The following is a 17,472-nucleotide window of genomic DNA, read 5'->3' on the forward strand; positions in this document are numbered from 1 at the left end:
ATTTTAATAAACAAACAGTGTAAAGTCAGAATTTATCATCTGTTAATAAACACAGGCTCAAGTAGTCTTCTTTTATCCAACTGCATGACCCCCAGAATAAGCTCATGGCCACATTAATCTTTGGCAATTGTACAGACCTGCTTCGTTTGTACTAACTCCTTTAAAGTCAGACATCTATTTCTACTACTGGTCTATTTAGGGACTCTGTCTTTAAGGAAATTAAGCACATTTTTCATCAGGGCTCATTTGCATAGCCCAAGGTCCTCCCAGGTTGCTGTCAATTACTTGGGTAAGCCTCCCTCCGGGACCTCCAGAGCCACGCTCCTTGCAAACCTCAGGTTATAGCTGATTTTATTTTCCAAGAATTTCAAAAATTCTGCTAAAATATATGCAACATAAAATTTACCACCTTCACCATTTTTAAGCTTACAGTTCTGTAACATCAAGTACACTTACATAGCCGTGCGGCCGGCCTCACCACCCATCTCCAGAACTGCCTTCATCTTCCAGAATTACAGCTGTGTACCATTAAGCAGTCACTCTCCACGTCCCCCCGCCCCTTCCCCAGCTTCAGGCAACCATGATCCCACTTTCTGTCTCTATGAATTTGACTGCTCCAGGCATCTCACATGAGTGGACTCATACAGTATTTGTCCTTTATTGACCGGCTTATTGCACGAGCATAATGTCATCAGGGCTCATCTATGTTGTGGCAGGTGCTGGAATTTCCTTCCTTTTTGAGATCAAATAACATTCCATGATATGTCTAGACAACATTTTCTTTATCAGCTTTCCATAAATGGCCACCTCTGGGCTGTTGTGAATGCTGTGCTGTGAACACCACGATGAACATGGGTGTGCAAATATGTTTTTGAATCCCCACATTGAGTTCTACTGAATATACCCAGATGTGGAATTGTGTGATCCTGTGTTACTTCTAGTTTTTTAAGGAACCTCCATGCTGTTGTCAGTCATGGCTGCACCGCCTTACATTTCCACCAACACTGCACAAGGGTTGCAGTTTCTCCTCGTCCTCACCAACACTCGTTTATGTTCAGTAACAGCCGTCCAAATGAGAGTGAAGTGGGATCATATTGTGGTTTTGGCTTGTATTTCTCTAACGATTAGTGATGTTGAGTGGCTTTTCAGGTACTTATTGGCCATTTGTGTGTCTTCTTTGGATAAACGTCTGTTCAAGCCCATTGCCTTAACCCAGTTGTCTTATTGGCATTGTTGGGCTGTAGGAGTTGTTCATATATCCTGGATATTAAGCCCTTATTAGATCAGTGGTCTGCAAGTATTTTCTCCTACTCTGTGGTTTATCTTTTCATTTGGTTGGTAGTGTCTGATGCACAAAAGTTCTTAATTTTGACATAGTCTAGTTTATCTATTTTCCTTTTGTTGCCTGTGTTGTGAGTATCATATCCAAGAAATTGTTGCCAAATCGAGTATCACAAAGATTTTTCTATGTATTTTCTTGTAAGAGTTGTATAGTTTTATCTCTTATGTTTAGTTCTGAGTTTTGGTCCATTTTGTGTTACTTTTTGTATATGGTATAAGTTAAGGTTCCAACTTCATTCTTTTGCATGTAGATACAGTTTTCCCAGCACCATTTGTGAAAAGGCTACCTTTTCTCTGTTGAATGGTCATGGTGCCCTTGTCAAAAATGATTTGACCATATATGCAAGGGTTTATTCAGAGGCTGTCTTCTATTCCACTTGGTCTGCATTTCTGCCTTTATGCCAGTGCTGTGCTGTTTTGATTCCTGTAGCTTTGTAGTGAGTTTTGAAATCAGGATTTATGAAACTTTCAAACTTGTTTTTCTTTTTCAAGGTTGTTTTGTCTGTTGGAGGGGATTCCTTGAGATTCCATATAAATTTTAGGATGGATCTTTCTATTTCTGCAAAAAACGGCCGTGAGGTTTTGATGGGGATTGTATTGAATCTATAATTGCATGGCTAAGGTTCTTAATCAAACAAAAAGAGAGATTTCCATACTTTATTGTAGTGAGTTTCCCTGTCCAATATGAGCATGTACCATTACTTTAAATAATTTTATTCAGTGTGAAAAAAATTCAGATTTTATTTTACCTTTTCTGATCCTGGTTTGGTGAAAAATAAGCAATTATATAGGAATGTTAAATATACAGTTTCACAAAAATCTGCACTGAGGATGAAGATACAGTTTCTGTTGAATTTCTTAAAACTAAGAATTCTGAAATCAGAAGTTCCTTAGTAGAAGACCACCAGTGTCACCCAAGGTCAGCTTGTCTGGCAGTCAGAAGTTCTTTATTCATCACGAGAGGCTAGAGGACAGAAAACCTTAGGTATCGTGGGGCATCCTCCAAGACCACAGTCAGTATTAATGACGTGGAGACACACGGCAAGTTTGAATGTGTGATTGATCGGCCTCCAGCGTCATTTCTGAAATAACAGAACTTACCGATGATTGAACCCCGCCAAACATGCCAGCACCGGGCAAGAGCTAAATTCCTCCCAGCGCCGCGGGTCTGCGTGATTATTCTTCCCGCTTCGCGGCGCAGTAAAGGGAGGGTGAGACAACTTGAGATGCTGTCTGTGCTGTGACAAGCTACACTGAGATGCTAGGATGACGCAATTAATAAGACAGAGGTGGCCTTCAGTGGGACAGAAAGGAACTTTGTCTAGAGATCTACATTTGACACAAGTCACTAATTCCAAGGAGCCTTCAAATTTCCGTCCTTAATCCAAGTCTATTTCTAAGCCACATAAAACTACGCAGAAGTTAGCAGAAGAGACACGGCAACGAAGTGCCCACAGGAGAGGCTTTGTCCACAACTGCCCCTTTCTGTCATCAGCACCAAGGAATAAATGTGTACGGATCAGTTTTTCCATCCTCTTCCCTTTTGTTCAACACTGTTGAGTATCTGTTTTGTGCCATGAACTCTTCTAGACCAGGAGGTATAAAATGAGTGAGGCACGGGGTCACTGTCCCTAAAGGGTCCCCAAGGTGTGGTAAGGACCACGGGGAAATAGGCCCGTAAGGTCCTCTCTTCAGCGCAGAGCACACGCGCAGCTCCTCTCGGTGTTCCAGAGCTGAGCCAGCTTCCTGGCCCCGGTAAGCGGCTCATTCACTTCTCCCAGTATCAGCAGAGGTCTGGGGAAAATGATTTAGGAAGAGAAAGAAGAGATGGTAACTCTGATTAGAGAGGGCAGAGGTGTCTTTGAGAGGAAGTGACCCCAGGGTAGTACATTAAATGAACAGAGCTGGGAACAGCTTCGCATAGTAACACGGGGAAGAATATGAAACCCAGAGACAAACTCAAGGCACAGAAACGGACGCCAGCCACTCGGCAGGTGCGGCTGCTCGCTAGGACAAGGGACTCACTCCTCCCAGCTTGGAGTTCATGTTCCCAAAACAAGCGTGACTCCTGAGGTCCAGGAGAGACTGTCAGGCGGTGCCGCCCGCCACCCTTCCTGATGGAGCGTGTGGCCTGGTCCAGCCCGGGCTCTCTGTCCCAGGGATCGGTTGCCAATGCTCTCACCATCTGCCCACCACCTTGCTGCCCCCCGTGGCCCCCGTGACTGTGGTCGACTGTCCAGACCCTGCCTCGGCTGCTGCTCTGCAGGCATCTGAACTAGAGATCCCGGGACTGCTCCTCTGCTGGTTCCACCCTTTGGATGACAACTCGAAGCCAGAAGGAGGCAGTGGATGGGCACCGTCGGCCAAGGCTGCACACGCAGGGCTGAACGCAGCCCCGTCCTGCGGCTCTTCCCCCCCCATGAGCCGTATTTCCTGTCCGCAGCCCCTGGCTTCCCTTAGCATCCCCAGCGAAGAGGGACTTAGGGGCTTGCTCTGCAGGAGAATAAAAGTGCCGTAGAACGGGACTTCGCTTTGGGGCACTTTCTGTCCCGGTGTGTCCCACTTAGCTGCCATGACGCCAGGCCTGAGCACCTGTGGCGTCCCCGAGATGGCCCTCAAGGAGATCCAGTTTCCCCTGAACCAGAGCCAAGGAGAAACTCACACTGCCATCCAATCCCCACGCTGAAGAGCTCACTCAAAATAAAATCAGTGTCTGTTTCCCGAAAAACTTTGTGAATTGTGTTCTGAGTGGGGACCATTTTAAAGGAAAGTGTGTCGTGTGCCCAGGAGGAATCTGCTGAAACGGCTCCAACTGCATAAATCTGTGTTCTTTGACCCTTTGAAACGGATTTATTTAAAACAGCTGACAAATACCATTAGTTTCGACCTAGCCCTGCCAATTACCACTTATATCCCTTTGGGCAAATCCCCTCAAAGTCTTAACTTCCATGTTCTGTAAAACAGGGATAAAGGGCTCAATAGAATGAGATGGATTACAGGAAAATAATGTAAACCGCAAATGGCGGTGACAGCAGCTAAGCGTTAAATCGAGGGTCCACGACACACCCACCCCGCCCCCACCCCCACCGAGTCCCCAGAACACCCTGCGCTCTGCGTCTTGTCCAGATCGTTACCCGTAATGTGCATCAGAGGAAACGAGTCTGCAGGGAAGGTGGATAAGTTGTCCGGCGTTGCGCAGTGAATGGCACGGATGGAATTCAAACCTGGGCGGGCGTTTCGGCTCCTGGCAGCACGCTTCAGCTCGGGGTGCTTCTGCCGCGTCCCCAGGGCCGTGCGCACATCACACGTGGCCCTCCTATGTCTGTTCCACGTACATTCACCGCGGATATCATCTGTGCGTGCATGTGAAGTATTGTGCGTCTATGCACACGGACACACCGAGAATTCGCCAGCCTCCCGGATCGCCCCTAAACCTCAGGGTTTTGCCTAAAGGCGCCGGGCCGCGAATACTATTCTGCTGTTGGCACGCTGGTACAGCCTCCCCCGGAAAACAGCCCGCCATTCTGAGTCGTGTTTTGTCAAGATCGCCCCCAACTCAGGACGTAATGCGTTCGGTTGTTTCCATAAGTGAGTCATCAGTGTGGCTTAAGTCATCATTACAACTCAGTTTACCTGCCCTGATAGCGATGTTTATTCAGTGTGATGTTATAAAATAGTATGGATAGTAAAAAATGAATAAATAAAAGGGTTTGAGCCTTTTGATTTTTTTCCTGTAATTTAGCTTAAGAAATAGTGGAAATTTGCATTTTTCATGACTCATCTCGAAGTCTTGGATCACTGCTCTCTTGGAAAGTGAGATACAAATTACTAACCCCTCTCTCCCCGAGGGTGTGAAGGAAACTGCAAAGCATGGCATTTCCTCCCTCCCAACAGAGAACCACCACCTCAGTCGGGGGCGTTCTGATTGCAGCAAAGCTGCGAAGTAGGTGAGGCCGTGTGGGACCCTGGTGACCCTGGTGACATGGAGGGCCCAGCGTGCCAGATGCTGGGAAGGCCCCTGGGGGGATGGAGCTCGCCGGAGAGGAGTGGCTCTTGGCTCAGGGGAGGGTCCTGCTGCCGTGAGTGAGTTCGGCCCCACGGCCACCTGCACCGTGACCTGCCGCCCCTCACTCGTGGGTGACCGTGAGACAGAAGGTCCCAGCAGTACCTGAACCCCCCCAGGTCCATGAAGGCTTCAGGGCGACGTTTCAGAGTTGGAATGCCCTTTCCCCTCGTTCCCCTGGGAGCAGAACTAGCGAAACTTCACGAGCCAAAGGTGCCGAGAGAGCACACTGCTTTGCTGAAGGCGTTCGGTCAACCCCGGGCAGCTCCAGCAGCCCCGACCCCATCAGGACCGCTTTGTAAGTTTCGAGGCGGGAGGGTCGCAATAGTGAGGGCCCTGAAGTCACCCCTGAGGTGACTGGTACCAAGAGTTCTGACCATTAGTGCACGCCCCTGTGGCCGAGTGTGCTCGGGACAACCTCGCGCTCACAGCAGGGACCCGGGCAAACTCCCTGTGGAGGCGCAAAATGCGGTATCAGCTGAAAGTCTGTGCCTGATGAGAGATGTGTGTCCCGACGTCGTGCTGGGGGAAGGTTTTGTGGGGGTGGTTTTGGCTGAATGCTGACTTTGTTTACCATTTTCATATTTCCTCCTTAATACTAGTTTACATTCTTTCCTTGGGTCTAAGTGTTTATTTGCCAAAAGGCTGTGCACCATTATGTTTATAACGACCTGCCGTCATTGGTACGTTTGGAGCTGCACATTCTGCTGAAATAACTAGTAACGTCTCCCACTGAAGCTTCGATAATTAAACCTCTTCATCTGCTGATGTCAACAGTTCCTTCTACGTGGCGTTAGTGGAATTTTTATCATAAGAAAGTAGCATGTTGATCTTTTAAATTTCCTTCCAAACAATGGAAACCTGTCACGTGACTTAGTAGATCAGCCTTGCGCAGCGTCTGCCAGAGCAGTGGCATTTAGTGGTGCATCATTTTGTCCTCACTCCTAGAAGAGAGACTTCAAGCAGCCACATTCCGTGGAAGCTTCTAGGACAGCTGTTGGAGGCAGATGTATTTTTTCCTTTTCGGAGAGGAAATACAGTTATTAGCCTTGTGACGTATTCTCATCTGACCGAGCACGTGGCGAGCGTGGCCTCTGCAGAGCCTCGCAGGTCCTGTGACCAGGGTGACCACGGACCAACCGTCGTCTCTGTGGGCCTCCATTTCCCTCTCTGCGCGCCAGGAATAATCACATGGTCTTTACCTTGGGGGGTTGAGGTGAGGACCGGAAGCATGAAGTGGCGTCTGTCACATAGTAAGCGTCCGAGGAGAGCAGGCTGTGGCCAGACCGCAGCATGTTGGTGAGCGGAACAAAAAGAACATTTCTGCCCTCTCCTCTTTGACTTGAAGCGGCACGCTAAGGCTCACCGCGGCTTCTTGAAAAAAAAAAAAACACAAAAAATACACATTATAGGCTTGTTTGTAAGAGCAGGATTTGGGAAACAACTTAACTCTTCGTCCATTAAAGACCGGCTGAATAAATTATGTTGTATTCATGCAATAGAACACTATAAATTATCTGTTTTCAAAGAGGGAGCTTGTATGAACTTGGCCCAGCACGTGCTGTGCAATGAGAACTCGCAGGGTACAGAGTCACACGTGCCGCGTCACCATCTGTATATTCTGAAGGCACGTTTACGTTCAGGTGCTTGTCAGTGCGTGGAACGGTAGAGGGAGGGCGGTGAGGGTTGCCCGGAGTTAGAAGTTAGATTTCTCCTCCTGATCAGCCTTCGGATGCCTTAAGAAGGCGCCTGGTCCCATGGGTAGGTGCGTCCCCTTTGAAATTGCTGATGGAGGCTTACATTCACCTGATACTGGTGGAGAGCCTGTGTGTGGGGGGGGTGACACCCTGGTGCAGGTTCCATGTGTCCCTTGGGAGGTCGGCAGAGTGGACCGGGGACAGATTCCCAGGAAAGGAGTGGGCAGAATGATCGACATCAGTGTCATACTCAGAGGGAGTAGGGAGGGGTCCTGGAGACCAGACAATCCCACGGATTTGAGAGGCTGGTGGAGACAGAGTCCCCCACACCAGCATGAGCAAAGGCACTGCGGCAGGAAACACGGGTCCCCTCTGGGAAAGGGGTGATCTGTCCAGTTTCCACACAGCCACCTGTGCAGGGGACAGGACAGTTGGGGCAGTTACTTGCCAGGAACGTGTTTTAAATGCTTTGCCCGCTGTCCTCAGAGAACATGTGAAACTGCGGGAAAGAGGACTCCCTCCACGTGCCGCGGATTACCGCTTCATTTGGCCCCGTGCATCGTGAGCGGGGCAGGCGCCGCCCTGAGTTACTCGGCACGCTCGCAGATCTGCGGTCTTGCCCCCTTGCTGCTCGCGGGAGCCCTGCTCCTCTCAAGGCCTCTCAGGCGCCTGCTGCTTCAGCACTGTAGGAAAAGGCAGCAGAACAGATCGCAGCCGCGCAGCCTGCCCGCTAGAAGCCGGCCCGGAAACCGTGTCTGCACCGTGATGGATGAGGTCCGTCTCCCGTCGTTTCACGGGAGATTTACACGCATAACTCTCATTAGTGCTAATGGGGTTCTTGCATAAATCTTACATGCGGGAAGGTTGGAGAAGACGGCTTTTCTTCCATTCTTTCTGGGTTTTCTTGCTCCGGGCTGCCTTCCTGCAGTCGGGGGCTGGCCCTGCCATCTTACCAGGAGCCTTGCACTTTAGCTGCGGGCGTTCCTCGTCTACATGGAAGTGGACCCCAAACAGGGCTCTGAACTCACGTGTTTAAACACCGCCTCCCTGAGCCGTCACCCTCTCGATACAGACACCTAGTGAGTGCCACTGGGCCAACGGCTCTGCAGGTGTCAGCTATACCTGCTGTGAATGTCCCTCTGCTCCGTGATGACAGGGCTCGCGTCCCAAAATAGAGGTGGCGGGGGGAGGGAACAGAACGCTGGGTCCTTGTTGCGAACAGAATTGTTTTCAAAGTGACTGCAGACCCCAGTGCTATTGGAAAGCCAGCCTGTGCGTGGAGCTAGGACTGGGTTCCTGGGGAGGGAGGGAGGTCGGACTGGCCCCTGTCGCTCAGCTGCTGCCCTTCCCTCAAGTCTGTGAAGTCGGGGGTCCGTTTATAATGTCAAGGCCAATACTTGCCGGAGCCCTAGGGTCGTTCCCAAGGGGACGAGGAAGCGACGGGCACGGGCTTAGTGTCCCCCGACGTTTACTGGGACACGCTGGCAAGTTTCTGAGCCTGTCGAATGTTTTGTTATTATTTTGATCGTCGGCCACTCGCCCTCATGCCCACACTCAGGGCTGCCGTTGGGAGGGGGGAGACGCCGCGGGCGACTTCGACCTTGTATAGGTTCGCTGTAGTTGTGTTCGAACAGGTGCGTGTGTGGCTGCTGACCAAAGGCGACCCCGACCATCCCAGGTACCTCCAGGCCTGATGGCGCTGTGGGTGCGGTGGCTTGTGGTGTAAAACCTTGTCACTGCAGCTGACGTGGTGTGTGGTCTACAGACAGATATTAGCAGGCAATGCTGTCTCGCTGTTGTATAAATGGGTAATACGTTAATGCTTAGGAACGACGTGGGTCCGCGCAAGACAGGTTAGTAGAAGGTTTATGTGTCTTCGCAGAAAAGAGAGATTATAAAAGAGTAACTTTAAAATTTTCATCCAGAAAACCAATATTTCAATTAGTCAAGTTAACAATGGGATAAAAGTACCTTTCTGGACTTTTTCTCTTCGTTAGTCCATTTTCTAGAACAAAAGCCTGCTTGATGGACTTGTTCTGTTGACTGGAGCAGTACCAGGTGTGTCTGCCTCACTGGTCAAGTTCAAGTCAGACTTTGGCCTTATCTTTGGCAGAGACTCATTATAAGTGGATGCGCGCAGGCGCCGTGTGGATGGCTGGATCCTCTCCGGGGCCGCATTCACGCCTCCGCTCACTCAGCGCGCACGGGTGAGTGCCTGTGGAGTGCCGGGATGTGACGGGGGCGGGGCCGAGCCCCCGGCCCCGGCGAGCACACATGCAGGAGGACGGGTGCCGGGTGGAGAGGGATGCGGGGCACGTGGGAGACCTTCTGGGGTCTCCCGAGCAGGAGGGGAGCGGGACTTCCCACGCGCAGGTCCCGTCGCACCTCCAGGCGGAAGGAGGCAGCGCCAGGGCTGGGGCGTCAGGAAGCGGGCCCTTCTCTGACGGTTCCGTCTTCTTGCTGCTGCGGGGGGTCGGGGCGTCTGTGGCGTGAGGAGCAGGAGTGATGCAGGGAGGGCCCCGGTGAGAGGCGAGCCCACACGGCCGGGGCTGCGTCCTCCCTTCCAGCCGCACTCGGCTGAGCTCACAGAGCCAAACTGAGGACTGGACTTGCCGGGGGAGGAACTCACGTGAGAGGCAGGCAGGTGGTTCCTGGAGCAGAAGGAGCCGGAGCGTCACCCTGCCCCACCCGTGTCAGTGCACAGGAGGCCGCGAGGACGAGAGCAGGGTCAGGGAGGACACGGAGGGGCCGGCGGGTCACACGCTGGGCCCTGCACGGTTGTTCAGGGGGCGGCTGGAGGCGGGGAGGCAGAGGGAGGAGCTGGGAAGCGCCGGGAGCAGGAGAGGGGAGGCTGCAGAGCCAGGGCTGGAGCAGGAAGAGGTGGTCAGAGAGCCAAACGGCCAGGATTTAGGCAGACGGGTGACAGGTGACGTGCCAGCCAGGCAGAGAGCCCCCGGCGACCACTGAGGGGTGAGATGAGGTCCCAGGGTCTTGGTGACATCGGGGCATCTCTGAGTCTCAGGTGAGCTGGGCCCTGAGCTGGAGGAGTCGCGGGGATGGAGGAGCCTGGTGGCAGAGCAGGGGGACGGGCAGGGCTGCCACATGCAGGGAAGTGGGGGCGCGGGATGAGGCTGCCTGGCCTCCAACTCCAGAGGCCGCCACTGGGAGGATTTCAAAAGTGAGGAGTAAGGGGTGTGGTCAGGAAGGGGACAACGCCCAGCGTGTGAGGCTCAGGGACTGAGTGAGGGTCACTCGACAGCCTGGGCGGCTCATGGCCATGGATCCTCAGGGAGAAGCTCGCAGGAGGCGCCGACCCCCAGGACCCCGCTGGGTGAGGCCGGAGGGGCGGAGGTGGGGGAGGGTCTGCAACGTCCCGAGACCCTTGTCTCCTTCCGCCAGCGGTGTCACGGATGGGGAATGACAAGCAATGTCATGGGCCCTCTGATTTAGCAGGAATTGCAGGTAATATATGGAAGCTGGGCTCCTAAGATGGTAGGAGGGTCAGTGTGAACAAACGTGATTAGTGCAACATCGTGACTCTGAGCACAGAGATCACACGCAGCGTGCATGACCGCACAGGTTATTTCGAGCGTTTGCCCTCCGGGTGTCCCACAGGGCTGACACACAATTCAGCACAGCCACCTCGAAGCTAAGTCCACAAATCAGGTTGACATCAGCAAAGGCTATTTGGTGACAGGGCGGAGAGGAGCTTCATAAAACCATTTCCCTGTAAGAGCTTAGATAAACAAAATACGTCTGCGGTGCAATCTCCCGGAATGGAGACCTTTCCTCCGCAGAGAACCCTCAGGGTCTGCTACCACACACGATGGTTAAAGTAGGAACACGGTCGTGAAGACAGATTCTGGCTGGACACGGCTGCCGAGGAGTCACTTCGAAACCATCTGCTTCAGCTGCAAGACGCAGGCACCAGGAGCCGGTCCCCTCCTCCCAGAGCGTCCAGAGGGACGGTGCGGGGAGGTCGCGGCGGCTCAGCCGCAGAGGGGAAGGACCGCGGCGGCTGGGGGTCCAGCCGCTGACCTGGCAGCCGCTCTGAGGGCTCCTGCTGCTGGGGGTGACACCCCAGTGCTCTGCCCCGGAGTGTGAGGACTCAAGTCTGGCGGAGGAACCACTTGATAAAAGACAACAGATATGTTTGTAAAATTGAAAGCAATCACTGCGTGGTCCAATCGGCACGATCCTGTTGGCTTTCCACGCAGAGCTCCAATCCGCGAGCAGAGCGCAGCCCGAGGTTCTCCCTCTGGCGCCCAGAGCCCTGCAGGTGTGCTTGCCCCGTGGTCCTGCATCCACACCCATCAACCCCACCCACAGGGAGTCCAGTCCGTGCGTGTACCCTAATTCCCACCTTTCTTCAAAGCTTTAGCTTCATTAAGAGGATCAAGTTACCAGCAAGAAAGTCAGCACGACGGACGGTTGTGAAGTCTTACATTCACTTGCTGTGTGACATCTGTGCAGACTGAAACCCCAGGCAGTTTGCATTTTCAGAGAACCACACTTTCACGAGCAGACGCAGCCTCCGGAGAGGGTGGTGCAGTCAGCATCATGCTAGTCTTCACCGAGACTTACCCCGTTTCTGCTTTTGCCTCTTCTGACTGTTCCCGTTTCTTCCCCCTTTCTCAGATGTTAGTGGCAGTGGAGATGCTGAAAGCATTAGTGATTCAACAGATGCAATAAAAATCAGCTGATCGTTGAAAGGTTTTGGCCTGAAACTGATAGAGTGACAGGTGAAGGAGAAGAAGAAATGTACATCTGACAGGAAAATTTCACTTCAGGGCTGCAAATAACTACCTGCGACGTGGCCACCCCCACAAGTGACTTATTCTTTAGGCGCTGACAGAAAATAAAGTGACATTGATATTTGTCCCCAAACGACTACCACACATTTGAGTGCTCTCTGAGAGAGGCCGAGTGACTCTGTACAGGAGTGTGTTTCACGTGCCTCCTGGAACTTGAAAATGTGAGTTAACGATGTGTTTGCATCACTTGTCCTGCTTGAGGACACATAGCCACACCTGATAAACAGCTCCCTGCTGGGGCGGGAGGGCGTCCCCGAGGGGACGAAGTCAGCCCCTGCCCTGGACCCACTGACGGGGGAAGGTGGGCTCCTCACAGAGCCAGGTGCTGAAGAGTCCTCGCGGGCCTCCGTCCCTGGCCCTTCCTCCTTCCGTCCCCCCATCTCTCCCACCACCCAGGGGAACATTGTTCTCGGGACGTGTTGGATGGACAAGGAACGTGAGCGTTCTGGGCGCCCGTGGAAATTCACTCACTCACCAAGAGTCCAGAGGACTCAGATTAAGGGCTAAGGGAGATGGTCACGCTGCTGATGGGTCCCGGACCGCCACGCACACCGCCCAGCGAGGCCCGTTCCACCCGGAGACCAGGACAAATGCAGTGAGACTGGGGTGGCCCCAGCTTGTACTGCAGACAGGGCGCCCTGCAGAGTCCACACACGCACACACTCACATGTGCACACACAGATGCATTCACACACACTCACATGTACACACCACACACACACTCACGTGCACACCAGATGCACTCGCACACACGTGCACACCAGACACACACACACACACGTGTGCACACAAACTCACACAACTCACATGCGCCAACACACACACTCAAACGTGCACACCAGACACACTCATATGCACAGACACACGTGCATAAGTAACAACAGCCTGGCTGAGCCCTCCTCGTGCTCCACGCGTGCAGCCCTCCTGGGGAACAGACCTCCCGGTCCTCCCTCACATCTCCGGCACTGCCCTCATGACGGGAAGGTTTAGGAAGCGTGAGCAGGGCACCCCAGGAGCCCCCAGCGCCCCACTCTTGGCCCAAACGCACCCTCTCTCTCCGCAGAGCTCGCAGCATCCTGGAGAGCTCCCGTCTCTGGAGCATCCACGGGTCCAGAGCCCCGCCTGTTCCTTAGTGGTTATCAGGCTCATCCTGAACGACTCATGTCCACAAATTCACTCCAACCTTCCTTCAGCTGCTACACCTCCCACTCTGTAGCAGGAAGTGCAGATTCTAAGTGACTGACGTATGTAACTGAGAGTTTGCCCAAACTTGCAGATTCTCACCAGATAGCTGCTGCGATGCTGTGAGGATCCAAGCCACGGCATTTGGGGGAGAGAGTGTGAGGACTTAACCACAGCTGTGACTTACTAACGCTCAGTGAAACGGTGTTCTCTCAGCCAGCCTTCAGGGCCGCCGTCCACGTGCGGTCCCGGGCTGTGAGGACGAACGGGACGCGCGAAGAGGAGGCTCCCGTGGGCGGGGGTGGATGACAGCGTCACAGCACTGAGGGCGGGGTGGTCACAGGGTGTGTCTAACAGGTGAGTGTGGATCCGGTGTGCAGGTGGGAGCAGTGGTGCCCGAGCGTCAGTCCTGGGAAGCAGGTCACAGAGGGGCCGTGTGTGGTCAATGGAAACAGGGAGCTAGTGACTCCGGGCGGCTGGCGTGTCTTGGGGAGGAGGCTGGTCCGAGTGGGAGCTGGACCTCACCACGAGTGACCCTGCGGGACACATCAGGGTTTGAGTTTTGCTGTGAAGGCTGCAGGACCGTGCACTTGGTCCTCCCGGTGACTGACGCCTCAGCAGGCCAGACCGACGAGAAGGAGATGTAAAGATGTCAGGGCCGACGTCTAGGAGACACCACGGGGACAGAGCCAGGGAGACATGGCGCCCTGACCCAGCCTGCAGGCGCGTGGACAGAATGGGGCACTGGGGGGACGGGACGCCAGGGAGCCCAGCCGCACGACAGGCCACTGTGGAAGCGCGGACGGAGGCTGGATGGAGGAGGGGAGAGGAGGGCCCCCTGAGGGGCGGACAGCGCCTCCTCCAGCACCGGCTCCTGCACCGGGGAAAAGTCACCGAATGCGAGTCTTCCCTTTTCCTAGTGGTTTTCAAAAAGGTGACCAGTCGGATCCAGTCGGACTCAGTCTCGAATGCCTCTCCCAGGGCCTTCCTGGCTGCTCTGAAGTCCCGAGTATTTGGAGAACCCCCAGCACTGGTGCCCAGATCTCCGTGAGGCTGGCAGGCCCCGAAAGCTATGACAACATAAACTTAATTTGTAAAACTAAAGGTGTTTGTTGGAAATTAGTGGACAAGACATGCTGTTTATTGGGGCTGGTGATGAAAGGTTCATAAATTCAAAAAGTAGGTTATACAAATACTCAGTACAAAGCCAAAATAGTTAAGCAAGAGCTGTGTCCACGCACGACGTGTCCTCACGATGCGACACTAATGCTTTGATCAGAACTTAATTCAGACTTTATAAATCTGATTTACTTTTGGAAAGTGAAAACATTTGGGCCACGCGTACACAAGCTCCCAATTGTACAGTCACTCTGATTAGAAGTCAAAACAGAGGCACGTCTTAAGACCCACTGAATAGATAACTGAACTGCTGCATAAATCATGTCGGTTCAGACTGCGACGGGGCTTCCCAGTGACTCACACTAGATTCTCGGAGACATCGTTGCGAATTCACCAACGTTCACCTCTGCATACTTCAGGAGGAATCTCCGTTTGTAACTCCTGCATGATTTCTAGGGAGATCCATTCAGCTTACAAATACATATGTGTTATAAAGGTAAAAAGAAAATGTCTGAAATTGACTTCTATTTGTTTAAATTTCAGTTAAGTCAGTTGCTCTCTCTCACTCACTGTCGTGATCTCCAGCATCCAGCACCACCGCTGGCAGGTAGTCGCGTTCGGTTCGTATCGACAGTGGGAGAGGGAGTATCGCTGAGTGAGGATGCTCCAGAGGGCAGGGTCAGGCGCTCTGGAGACCGAGCCTGCCGGTGCACACTCCCAGGGACGCCAACCTGTGCTTTAGCGAATGGTTGCGGTGGCTGGCATTCCACCGGGAACCCTTGCCTTCGAGGGAAGAAGTGAGTAACTTATGAAACCTGCAGATAAGCGTGGTTAAATGTCAGCTAAGCAACTAGTAAGTCATGGTGAGACGGTGTGTGTGTGTGTGTGTCTGTGGCTTACACCCAAATGTGTGTTCGGTCAGTACGTATTGACTTGCCCACCATTGTCCAATGCCGGTGATTTCTGAATTACACGTGATCTCTCCAGTTGGCAGTTTTGAAGATAATTGATTAGACTTTTTAATGAAATAACAGCCTGGATAATTTTATGCACATGAAGCTGATTCCAACTCCAAACCACACCATGTATGGAGAACCAGCTGAGAGAAGCTGGACCACACTTGAGTGTGTGTGTGTCACGTTGGTGCTCACGCTCGAGTGTGTGCGTGCGTGCATGCACATCTGTGCATCCGCACATGTGTGCGATCTGGGCGTGGACATGCATGTCAACCATGATGGGATGTATGTCACTTAAGCTTGAAGTGGAAAGGGCCGCCTGTGTAATTACAGGGCAATGCAACATCGCCGTCTCTTTGTGGCACATTTAGAGCAGGGCCCTCCATTCTGAGTTATTGAACAGCCAGAAAGTTTCTAAAAGTTCTCGACTGTTAGAGCTGGAAAGAAATTTTAAAAGCATGAGTTCTAAAATTCCATTTTATGGATAAGGAGACGGAGGCTCAAAGAGACTTGCTCAAAAAGACCCCATTTCTTCACTCTCAAAGGCGTCCCTGACGCACACACCCCGTTTTTCTGGTTCAGGTGTCCCTGTTTGGTGCTCCTTGAACAGAGCAGTTTGGCTTTTGTCTCTCGTTGGACTGTGGGTTGCTTGCAGGTTTCAGTGCTCTGCCCCACGTCCCCAGTAGCTGGCGTGGGCCTGCCACCACTGGGGCTCCGGTAGAAGTTGTGGAAGGAAAGAAAGATGGTTCTGTGAACAAACCCAAGGTTGGGAGTGGGCCTCAGAGCCACACCTCGTCTCTGGGTTGCAGCACAGCCTCACAAGAGCACATTCTGGAGCCAGGATGCTAACTTTTCTTCAGCTACCCACAAAATATTCCTTCCGTCAGAAAAAAATTGTCTAGAGGGCAGACCTTGGATAAAAGCGTTTCAGTGGTCCTGCCTGACCTTCCTCTTCTTTTTCTGCTTGTCACGCAGCCCAGATTTATAGCCTCCCTTTCATCACTTTCTGATCTCCGCATGATTGGACCTGCTGGATCTGTCTTCCAGCCCCTTCGATTCTGCCCCATAAATTGTAATCTGGCAGAGCTGCCCATGGTCACTGCGGTGTGCAGCCCTCATCCCCCCAGGGCGCCTGCCCCTCTCAGCCCCAGCCCCCCACAGGGTCTCACGCCAGCATCACCTCCCTCCAGGCCGGCAGGTTCATTCTTCTCATTCTCAGAGAGGTTGCTGTGTCTGGACCCGGAGCAGTGTGGAGACACGGGTTTCAGGCCGAGGCCCTGGGCTGAGCGCTGTGGAGGGTTGTCAGGAAAGGACTGTCCTGCCTAACTCAGAACCCGGTGTTGTGACGCCAGAGATGAGAGGTGCTCGGTTCCCTAAGACGAGGAGATTGGCTACGAGGATTGAGCCAAACAGTAATGCCACTGCTACGCTCTTCCGTTTTCACGTTTGCTTTTGGTTCCTGAGCTCGGGCCGCCTGTCCCCTTGGCGGCTGCGGGAGCCCGCGTTCCCTGGGAGCCTCCCGGGCTCCGACCCGTTTCTCTTCCTGACAGTGTCCTTCCGGGTCGGCCTCACCAGCCCCTTTCCAGCCACGGCAGGGACGGCCAGCAGTGTCACCTACCTGGGGTCGTCCCACAGCTGCGGGAGCTCTGGGCTGGCGAGTTTGGACGGTCCTGTGAACCAGCCTCTGACCAGCGCTGCTGGTGACCCTGCGGTGATTCCCAGACGTGGCGTTACTTCCTCATTCCTCCTTCTCATAGACTGACGTAGTCAGCGCCGATCTGACAGCTGCTGCTCGTTCTGTAATCCTAACAGAACCATTTGACAAGTTGGCCGAGTTCGTAGAAGCTACCTTAGTTTGCCCTCCGCACCAGCACGCGAACGGCTGCCAGCTGTCACGCACCACCTGTGTTTCCACAACCAGGATTTTGACCCCGTCTTGGTGCTAGTGGGGGGCGGATCTGTGTAACCTACAGACGTGCTCCCTCCCTCCCGCCCCGCCTCCCGGGTCTGGGTCCTCCTTGCTCTGCTGGTGCCAGCTGAACCGCTCGTGCTCCATGAAAGCCACGTGCCATCCCAGAATAAACCCACAAAGGCCGATTCTGCCCTTCCTAAGAGGTCAGGGGAGGGGGCTTCCTCAGAGCCCACCCTTGGCTGGGCCAGCCCAGATCTGTGATGGCTAAGAGCATTCTATCTGAGACCCCCCTGAGGGCAGTGGGTGGGGGCGGACAGTTGACACCAGACCGACCCCCAGCAGTGGGATAGCGCGGAGCCCCCCACCTCGGCCTCAGGTCAGGAAAGGC

The 17,472-nt window shown here is 53.2% G+C and overlaps 1 protein-coding gene across 16 annotated transcripts in view; it reads left to right on the top strand.

Annotated features, from left to right (window-relative positions):
- The window catches only part of MYT1L (myelin transcription factor 1 like), a 373,300-nt gene that overhangs the window by 202,024 nt on the left and 153,804 nt on the right, over nucleotides 1–17,472 (top strand). The window lies entirely within an intron of this gene.

Source organism: Camelus dromedarius, chromosome 15, assembly GCF_036321535.1.
Source record: "Camelus dromedarius isolate mCamDro1 chromosome 15, mCamDro1.pat, whole genome shotgun sequence".
Taxonomy (NCBI): Eukaryota; Metazoa; Chordata; class Mammalia; order Artiodactyla; family Camelidae; genus Camelus; species Camelus dromedarius.